Raw genomic sequence first — 10,375 nt, forward strand, 5'->3', positions numbered from 1 at the left:
AGAGAATCTAGCAAGAGAAAAGCTTAAAATTGACAAAATGTGCTGAGGTGGATTCTTTCAAAGGAAGAACCCTGGCATAAATTGAAGATGGCGGAAGAGAAAAAGGAAGTGTGCATGGCTCTCAGAGAGAGGAATGAGAAGGGTGACTACAGCACCTTCAACTGAAACATCCAGGTACTTGCACTGGGACTAATCAAGGAAACAACTTGACCCACAGAGAACAAAGAAAAGCTAGGCAGGACAACAGCCCACCTGGGAGTGACACCAAGCCAGGGGAACCTCCCCCACCCAGGGAAGTGGTGAGTGAATGTGTGACCCTGGGAACCGAGGTTTCTCCCGTGGATCATTGCAACGCGGGGGTCAGGAGATCTCATGAACCCACTTCACCAGAGCCTTTAGTCTGACAGACAGAGCTACATAGTGTCTTAGCAGAGTAGCTGCTCAGGCATGGGTGGAGACCCAGAAGCCTTAGAAAATCAAGCTTTCCAGCAAAGTAACCGCAACTCCTGCAAAGCGAGAGATTAGACCCCCGTATATACCCGTAGGAAAGTGGCTGAATCCAAGAGGCTGCGCAGTGACAGTCTGCAGGCCCCACTTCCACAGCATCTCAGAAGTCCCATGGGCTTGGAAATCCAACCAGCCCCTGGTAGCCGCCTTGCGCCTCCCTGAAACGGGGCTCCCTGGGGGAGGGGTGAGCCGCCATCTCCGCTGCTGTTTGGGCAATTTAGCCACTCCAGCTTTCAGGCTTTGGAAAGTCCAAACCGACTGGGGTGGGAGGGATTTCCCAGTACAGCACAGCTGCGCTACAAAAATGTGGCCAGACTGCTTCTTTAAGCAGGTACCCCAATCCCATTCTTTCTCACTGACTGGGGCCTCCAGCCACCCCTGCCAGAGTTCTCCAGCTGACAGAGACTTGAATTCTCCCTAGGATGGATCTCCCAGAGGGAGGGGCAGGCTGCCATCATTGCTGTTTGGGCGACTTAGCTGTTCCAGCCTTTGGGTTTTGGAGAGTCTGAGCCAACCGGGGATGGAAAGGGTACCCCAGCACAGCACAGCTGATCCACCAAAATGTGGCCAGACTGCTTCAAGTAGGTCCCTGATCCCATTCCTCCTCACTGGGTGGGACCTCCCAACCAGGGTCTCCAGCCACCTCCTACAGGTGTGTTTGGGCCGGCAACAGGTCCATACCTCCCTGGAACAAAGCTCCCAGAGGGAAGGGCAGGCTACCATCTTTGATGTTTCACAGAATGCACTGGACCAGGTACTAGAAAATCTGCAGCAACCAGGGACTAGAGTGGGTCCCCAGCACACTGCAACAGCCTGACAGAAAAGTGACCAGATTGTTACACAGGTGCCCATTTCCATATCTCTGTGAGGCAGGTCCTCCAGGCCTGGGCCTCTAGCCAACCCCTGCCAGAGCTATTGAGCCAGTAGCAACTCGGGAACTCCCTGACCTGAACAGAGCCTCCAAGGACAACTGACAGCCTCTCTGCCACTGCTTCTGCAGTGGAACTGCCCTTGCTACCCTCAGACTAATGAAGGAGCAAAGACCCTAAGTACTTTATCCACCCCTCCAACAAGCTGCAGTCAACCCAAGGAGAGGAGGCCAGTCTGTCTTACACAGGTCCCACACCCACCGCCCCCAACTGCTCATCACCAAACAGGGAACCCTTGGATTGGGCCTACAGCACAGACCCTTTATCCTGGATGGACTGCACTGAGAGATTGCTGACCTACATCTCTCTGGGGTGGAGCCTCAAGGAAACAAGCAAAAGACCCTTGGCCACAATCACTACTAAGGTCCCTTCTTCATATGCATGCAACTTGGGGAAGGAATATAAACAGAGAGATTGCCTCAGAACTGCAGTGGGCATCCCAGGAGCACCAAGCCACAATCTACAGCCAACACTCAATGGGAGAGGAACCCACACTTTCAGGGCCTTGAGAGGGAACATGACTGCAATTGTGAGGAAACATAGGGGAGCCATACAACTGACCAGGAGTCTACCAACTGACCAATAATCCTAAATATCACTTGCTGGATCACACTCCAAAGCTTCAACACCAAAAATACCTCACTAACCTACTCCACTCTGAAACCAGAGACAAGAAGCCAGCTTCAAATAAAGACCCTGCACAAAGCTTCAGCCTGGTGAAAACATCCAGAAAAGAAATCTATTGACTGTACTCAATCCACACTACAGCTAAAGGAACACCCACATGCAGAGATGAGAAAGAATGAACACGAGCAGTCTCGTAACTCAAATGGCCAGAGTATTGTATATCCAAATTACTGTATCAATTCTCCAACAAGAGTTCTTAACCAGCCTGAACTGTCTGAAATGACAGAAATAGAATTCAGCATATGGATAGGAATGAATATCATTGAGATTCAGGAGGATGGCAAAACCCAATCCAAGAAAAATAAAAATTACAATAAAACATTATGGGAGCTGAAAAATGAAACAGCCGGTACGAAAAAGGACCTAAGTGAGTTTGACAGAGCTGAATAACACAATACAGGAATTTCACAATGCAATCACAAGTATTAATAGCAGAATTAAACCAAGCTGAGGAGACAATCTCAGAACTTGAAGACTGGTTCTCTGAAATAAGATAGACAAAAATAAAGATAAAAGAATAAAAAGAAATAAACAAAACCTCTGAGAAGTATGGGATTAGGTAAAGAGGCCAAATCTATAAGTCACTGGCATTCCTGAAAGGAACTGGGAGAAAGCAAACAACTTGGAAAACATCTCAGGTTATCGTCCACGAAAACTTCCCCAACCTTGCTAGAGAGGCCAACAGTGAAATTCAGGAAATACAGAGAACTCCTGAAAGATTTTACACAAGAAGATCATCCCCAAGACACATAATTGTCAGACTTTCCAAGGTCTAAATGAAAGAAAGAATGTTAATGGCAGCTAGAGAGAAGGGTCAGGTCACTTACAAAGGGAACCTCATAAGGATAACAGTGGACCTCTCAGCTAAAACCCTGCAAGCCAGGAAGATTGGGTGTCTATATTCAACGTTCTTAAAGAAAAAAAGTCTGCAACCAAGAATTTCGTATCCAGCCGAACTAAGCTTCCTAAGTGAAGGAGAAATAAGATTCTTTTCAGATAAGTAAATGTTGAGGGAATTCATTACCACCAGACCTGCCTTACAAGTGATCTTGAAAGGAGCACTAAATATAGGACTGCTACCAGCTAATATAAATACACAGACCAGTGTCACTATAAAGCAACCATACAAACAAGCCAATAAAATAACCTGCACAACAAACCCCTGTGACACGCGTTTACCTGTGTGCCCCTGAAACTAAAATAAAAGCTAAAAAAAAGAGGAAGAATCCCGTTCCAGAAGAGTCTCTTTAAGGGATGGCAGCAAATGGAGATAGTGCCTGGGGCTCTTCACTCTAGAACTCATACTTTCTGGTTTCCCTAAACTCACTAGATGGGATATAAACAAGGGTCTGACATTGACTTCTTACCCAACACCCGTATCTGAAGAGAACAGCTGATCTTTCCAGGAGAACACAACCTACAGACCAAAATAACTTGAAAACTGAAAAGTGGTAAGAGTTTTTGCCTTCTTCACCTTCCAAAGTTAGCCAAATCTCTGTGTGTTCTGCATCTGAGTTTTCTTACCTCAAGTATTCATAAGATTTGTGTTTCATGGCTGAAAACAAGCACTACCATGGGCCTTAAAGACAAACAAATGAAATCCAGTTTTTGTTTGGAAGGAGAATGTTTGGCAACTGAGATGAAGAGAGGTAGGATATAGGAGTATGTCGAGAGAAACCCAAGGTGGTAGGGAGTTGAGGAAAGAATGAGATTCTCTGTGACTGGGAAAAATGGGAGTGGGGCACATATGTACAACTGTCAGGGAAAGATCTGTGTCCCCACACAGTGCTCAAGATTTTGAATGGGATTGCTGTCTGCTTTATGGATTCCAAAGCTTACAGGCCCTTGGAAAAAGATTACTTAGTTCCTCAGAATAATGGGCCACATGGGCTTGGAAACTGAGCATCTCAGTGGTGAAGAACAGAAGGCCCTCATCCCAATCCTTTGTCCTTGGAGCTATTGCCTGTCCCACTTCTATTCAAAGAATTGTATGCCACTTTGAATAGTGAGATTCTAAGATAGATTTAATTTGATTTAAAACAAATTTCAGGCCGAGCGTGATGGCTCATGCCTGTAATCCCAGCACTTTGGGAGGCTGAGGCGGGTGGATCACAAGATCAGGAGATCGAGACCATCCTGGCTAACACAGTGAAACCCCGTCTCTACTAAAGATACAAAAATTAGCTGGGCGTGGTGGCGGGCGCCTGTAGTCCCAGCTACTCGGGAGACTGAGGCAGGAGAATGGCGGGTGAACCCAGGAGGCAGAGCTTGCAGTGAGCCGAGATCGTGCCACTGCACTACAGCCTGGGTGACAGAGCAAGACTCCATCTCTAAAACAAAACAAAACTAAAAAAGAAAAAAAAAAGAAATTTCAAAATACTTCGGTTCCCTGAGCAGATGCCATGTGTTTGGTAGAAGATTCAGCATTGAAGAGAAGAAAACTGCAGCCTTGAGAAAATTTGCTGAAGGGGTTAATTTCTTTATGATTCCATAAAGAAATAGCAAGAAAGTAAGGGACTAGGAAGGGGGGAGGGGTAAAAAATTATTGAAGTGTAACATATACAAAGAACACAATTCATAAATGTATGGCTCAATGAGTTACCAAAATGTTAATATCCCATGTAACTATGTAACTATCACCCTGGACAAGAAAAAGAACATCATCAGCATTTTTCTTGGTCATCTTTATTGTTGCTCCTCTTCTTGACTTGCTAACATTAGGGGTACCCCAAGACTAAGATCTTGGGCCTCTTCTCTTTATCTACATTCACTCCCTAGGGGTCTCATCAACTCAAGAGTATAGAGTTAAATACCATCTATACTGACAACTCTCAATATCTCCAATCAGAACTTCTCCCCTGAACTCAAGCCCTGTATATACAACTATAGCTACTTAACATCTCTACTTGGATGTCTAAGTAGCTTCCCAAACTTGACAGATCCAGAACTGAACTCCTGACTCTCCACCTCATAAATTCTCTGCCTGTAGTGCCCTTCACTGTAGTAATAGCCTCATCCTTCCAGCTACTCAATCCAAAAGGCTGCAAGTCATTCTTGATTCCTCCTTTTCTTTCACACACCATATACAATCTATTAGGAAATCCTGTTTGTTCTGCTTTCAAAATGTGTCTGTGGCTCTGATCACCTCTCAGCATTTTTACACTACCAGTCTAGTGTAGTTCATCATAATCTCTGGCTTGCCTGGGTTGCTGTAATAGTCTCCCGACTATCCTTGATGCTTCCTCACTTGCTCGCCTCCAATCTAGTCTCAAAAGAGCAATCACAGTGGTCCTATAAGAAAGTAAATCTCATTACACCATTCCATAGCTCAAAAGCCTCCACTGGCCTTCCATTTAACTCAGAAAATGCCAAACACCTTATTACATACAGCCTACAAGGCCCTTCATGATATACTAACCCTCATTGCTTCTCTCACTGCATCTCTAGCTACTTTATCCCTTGTTCACTCCGCTAAAGCTGCCCTAGCCTCCTTGCTGTTGATTGATCATGCCAGGTGCATGACATTTACATGGGCTCTTCCTTCTGCCTGGAACACTGTCCCCAGAGTGCTGTGTCAATGCCAGATATCCACATGGCTCTCTCCTTCTGCTTTTTCAAGTGTCTGCCTAAATGTCACCAATCCTGCTTTTCTCAATCTCTACTACCCTTTTGTTTCCATACAATAGCATTTATCACCTTTAAATGTACAATATAACCTATGGATCATATGTTCTTTAACTGTCTCCCGGCATAGAACATAAGTTCCATGTGAGCAGGGATTTTGTCTATTGATTTATTATCTCACTAATGTATAATAAGTACATGGTATATACATAAATGATTGAATAAATGAATAAATAACTTCCATATTTCAAGATATTCCAGGTGGTGGTGCCAAGCATGTAATGTTTGGAAATAATGATTTTTAGTGTCAGGAACATTGTGATAGCTCCACTTGAGGCTGCTGTTTTTACATGGGGAAATTTTTAATTATTAATTACTCTTGTGAATCAGTATTATAAGTATGGTAGAAAATTCAATATATTTTTAAAGGTATATATTAAAAAGCAAATATCGGCTGGGCGCAGTGGCTCACGGCTGTAATCACAGCACAGCCGGATCACTTGAGGTCGGGAATTCGAGACAACCATGGCCAACATGGTGAAATCCCATCTCTATTAAAAATACAAAAATTAGCCAGGCATGGTGGCACACGCCTGTAGACCCAGCTGCTTGGGAGGCTGAGGCAGTAGAATCGCTTGAGCCCAGGAGGCAGAGGTTGCAGTGAACCGAGATCACGCCACTGCACTCCAGCCTAGGTGACAGAGTGAAACTTTGTCTCAAAAAAAAGCTCCTAGAGTCTCTTCTTTGAGGCATTGCTCTTAAGTTTCTTGTGTAGTATTCCACAAACTGTTTAAGCATATATGAACATATTTGTAGACATTCTTTTTTTACCCAAATGGTAGCATACTGCCCCTGCCCCTTTTTTCTGCATTTAACAATATAGCTTGGAGAACCTTCCGTGTTAGTAGAAATAAAAATGTTTCATTCTTTTAAAGTGCTCCATAATATTCTATTGTACAAATTTCTCATAATTTATGTAGCGAGTCCTATATTGAAGTTGTTTCCAACATATTACTATTTCAAACAATGCTACAATGAAGATTCTTGTACTATTGACATGAAAACATTTTGATGTGATCAAAACAAACCAAAAAGAATGAAAAGAAAACATTTTTATTTATTTACTTATTTTTATTTTAGATTCAGGGGGTACATGTGCAGCTGTGTCACATGGATATATTGCATGATTCTGTGAGCTTCAATTGAACCTGTCAGCTGGGCAGTGAACATAGTATCCAATAGGTAATTTTTTGCCTTTTGTCCCCCTCCCTCCTCTCTCCTTTTGGGGTCACTGGTGTCTATTGTTCCCATCTTTATGTCCATGTATAGCCAATGTTTGCCTCCCACTTATAAGTGAGAATATTTGGTTTGCTTAATTTGTTAATTTCCTTAGGATAATGGCCTCCAGCGGCGTCTGTGTTGCTGCAAAGGACATTAGTTTGCTCTTTTTTATGGCTGTGTAGTATTCTATGGTGTATATGTACCACAGTTTCTTAATCCAACTCACTATTAATGGACACCTGAGTTTATCCTATGTCTTTGCTATTGTGAATAGTACTGTCATAAACATTCGAGTGCAGGTGTCTTTTTGGTAAAATGATTTATTCACCTTTGGGAATATACCTACTAGTGTAATCACTAGGTTACATAGTAATTCATGGTAATTCTTTTTGGTTCTTTGAGAAATCTCCAAACTGCTAAGAAACATATTTTAACTTTGGGTTAAAATTTTTTTTTAATTATCAACTAATTTGTACATGAGATGCTCTTTTCTTTCCTTTTTGGTTGGTTTTGGCCATATTAAAATGTCCTTATTGTAAGTACAAAATATTGGACCTTACCACATCATAAACTACCAACCCTGGAGTGTGACAGGATCAATCTGAGTTAAATGGTCTCTAAACATATTTTCTATCACTAAACACATGTTATACTGCGCTCCACTCTGCTTCCCAGTCCTCAAACTCTGTTCTGCCCCATCAGGGATGGGAGGGAGTTAAGAATCATCTTGCAGAGAAGCCACGTAACCAGGAGTCTACTGCACTGCCATCCGTTGTTCTAGGCCAAAGTGTCTGTGCATTTTTTTCTCTTTCTTTCTCTTTCTTTCTTTCTTTTCTCTTTCTTTCTTTCTTTCTTTCTTTCTTTCTTTCTTTCTTTCTTTCTTTCTTTTCTTTCCTTTCTTTCTTTTCTTTCTTTCTTTCCCTTTCTTTCTTTCTTTCCTTCCCTTTCTTTCTTTCTTTCTTTCTTTTTCTTTCTTTCTTTCTTTCTTCTTTCTTTCTTTCCCTCCCTTCCTCTCTCCTTTCTTTCTTTTTTTCTTTCTTCTCTTTCTTTCTCTCTCTCTCTCTTTTTTCTTTTTTTTGGAGATAGAGTCTCGGTCGCCCAGGCTGGAATGCAGTGGCATGATCTCGGCTCACTGCAACCTCCACCTCCCCAGTTCAAGCTATTCTTATGTCTCAGCCTCCCAAGTAGCTGTGATTACAAGCACATGCGACATACCCAGCCAACTTTTTGTATTTTTCGTAGAGATGGGGTTTCACTGTGTTGGCCAGGCTGGTCTTGAACTCCTGGCTTCAAGTGATCTGCCCACCTTGGTATCCCAAAGTGCTAGGATTACAGGCGTGAGCCATCACGCTGTCTGTGCATTTTCTGATAATCTTTTGTATCTTGAATAGTTTGAGTTTTTGGTTTTTAAAAAATATTACTTTATCTTTTAAAATTATTAATAATGTACTTTTTACTAATAAGTCCCTGCTTAATAATGAAACTTTTTTTTCTTTTTGATACACGATCTCGCTCTGTTGCCCAGGCTGGTCTCGAACTCCTGAGCTCAAGTGATCTGTCTGCCTCCACCTCCCAAAGTGCTGGGATTATAGGCATGAGCCACTATGCCTGGCCAAATGAAACATTCTATTTTCAATCTGAAGATCATGAAGATGGACTATAGCTCTTAGGAGTTATGATTACGCTATTGTTTACCTTCCTATATCCTGAGGATGAGAAGATGGAACTGGTTGTGGTAGTAGATATCTAGGCCACAATATGATCCCTTAATCTCAAGTCTGGATGGCATATGTAATCCTGAATTAAATTTCTAACAGATACTTTGACCTATGAACATATTTTACATTTAAGATTCAAAAACTCTTTCAAGATGTTTTGGGAGACAAGATTGAGACATCATTAGAGGCTTACAGAAATTGGACAGACTTTAAAAAATGTATATATATATATACTTAAAATAATGGTAATATATAGTGTGAAAAAATCCAAATAATATAGAACTTAAAGAAAATGTAAGTCTCATGTAGTCTGGGTTGCGTTAATGGATGCAGTAGAGATCAGCAAGTTGTATACATAATTATTTGGTAATAAAAAATAAAAACCCAGAGACTTATACATTTTTTATAGGGCTACTTTGATTCAGGAGTGTTAAAATTGCTGTATCAAACTGACCTAATATATGGTGTCATTTTGACTCTTTTGCCCTGAGACTACCTCTGTCTTTGTCTTCCTTTCTCTTTCACTTTTCTTTCCTTCCTGGCCAAACCATAATCCTATCCACCACATTTTACCTTTGCCCTCCACCACAAGCCCTCAGTGTCTTCTTTCTCTGGCCCTTTACCTAATTCTTTTATCCCCAACCGTCAAAGCATGATAAAAGTATAGTAAGCTATTTTTTGATTAAATTTCTTAATTTTTCTACTTCCTTGGGTGTTATTACATATCTTTAGTGATGAAGAGTTGTGGTGAAAATAAACTTTTTTACTTTTTTTTTTTTTTGAGAAGGGTCTTGCTCTATTGCCCAGGCTGGAGTGCAGTGGCACAATCTCCACTCACTGCAACCTCCACCTCCTAGGTTAAAGCGATTCTCATACCTCAGGCTCCCAAGTAGCTGGGATTACAGGTGTGCACCACCATGCCCAGCTATTTTTTTTTCTATTTTTAGTAGAGATGGGGTTTCACTGTGTTGGCCAGGCTAGGCTCAAATTCCTCACCCTCAAGTGATCTGCCTGCCTCAGCCTCCCAAAGTGCTGGGATTACAGGCGTGAGCTACCTTGCCCAGCCTAATATTGGTATAATGTTTTAAAAGCTAGAAAACTGAGAGACATTTCTGAATATTTATAGTCTTCTCCTGCCCTGCCCCTTTGCCCCCTGCTATTACATTTTTTTTATTGATACCTAATTGTACAAATGTATGGGGTACATGTGACTTTTGATACATGCAATGTAATGATCAAATTAGGACATTTCAGATATTCATCACCATGAACATTTATTATTTGTGTTGGGAATATTTCAAATATTCTCTTCTATTTTGAAATATCCAATACATTGTAATTAACTATAGTCATCCTATTGTGCTATCAAACACTATAACTTATTCCATTTATCTAACTGTATGTTTGTACTCATTAACCAACTTCTTTTCATCCTCTTCACCCCCAGACACCCATCCTTCCCAGCCTCTGGTAACTATCATTCTACTGTCTACCTCCATGACATCACCTTTTTAAGCTCCCGTATAGGAGTGAGAACATCTGGTATTTGTTTTTCTGTGCCTGGCTTAATATATTTCACTTAACATAAAAACCTTCAGTTTCATCCATGTTGCTGTAAATGACAGGATT

The sequence above is a fragment of the Hylobates moloch genome, unplaced genomic scaffold (genome assembly GCF_009828535.3).
Source record: "Hylobates moloch isolate HMO894 unplaced genomic scaffold, HMol_V3 SCAFFOLD_12, whole genome shotgun sequence".
NCBI classification, from domain to species: Eukaryota; Metazoa; Chordata; class Mammalia; order Primates; family Hylobatidae; genus Hylobates; species Hylobates moloch.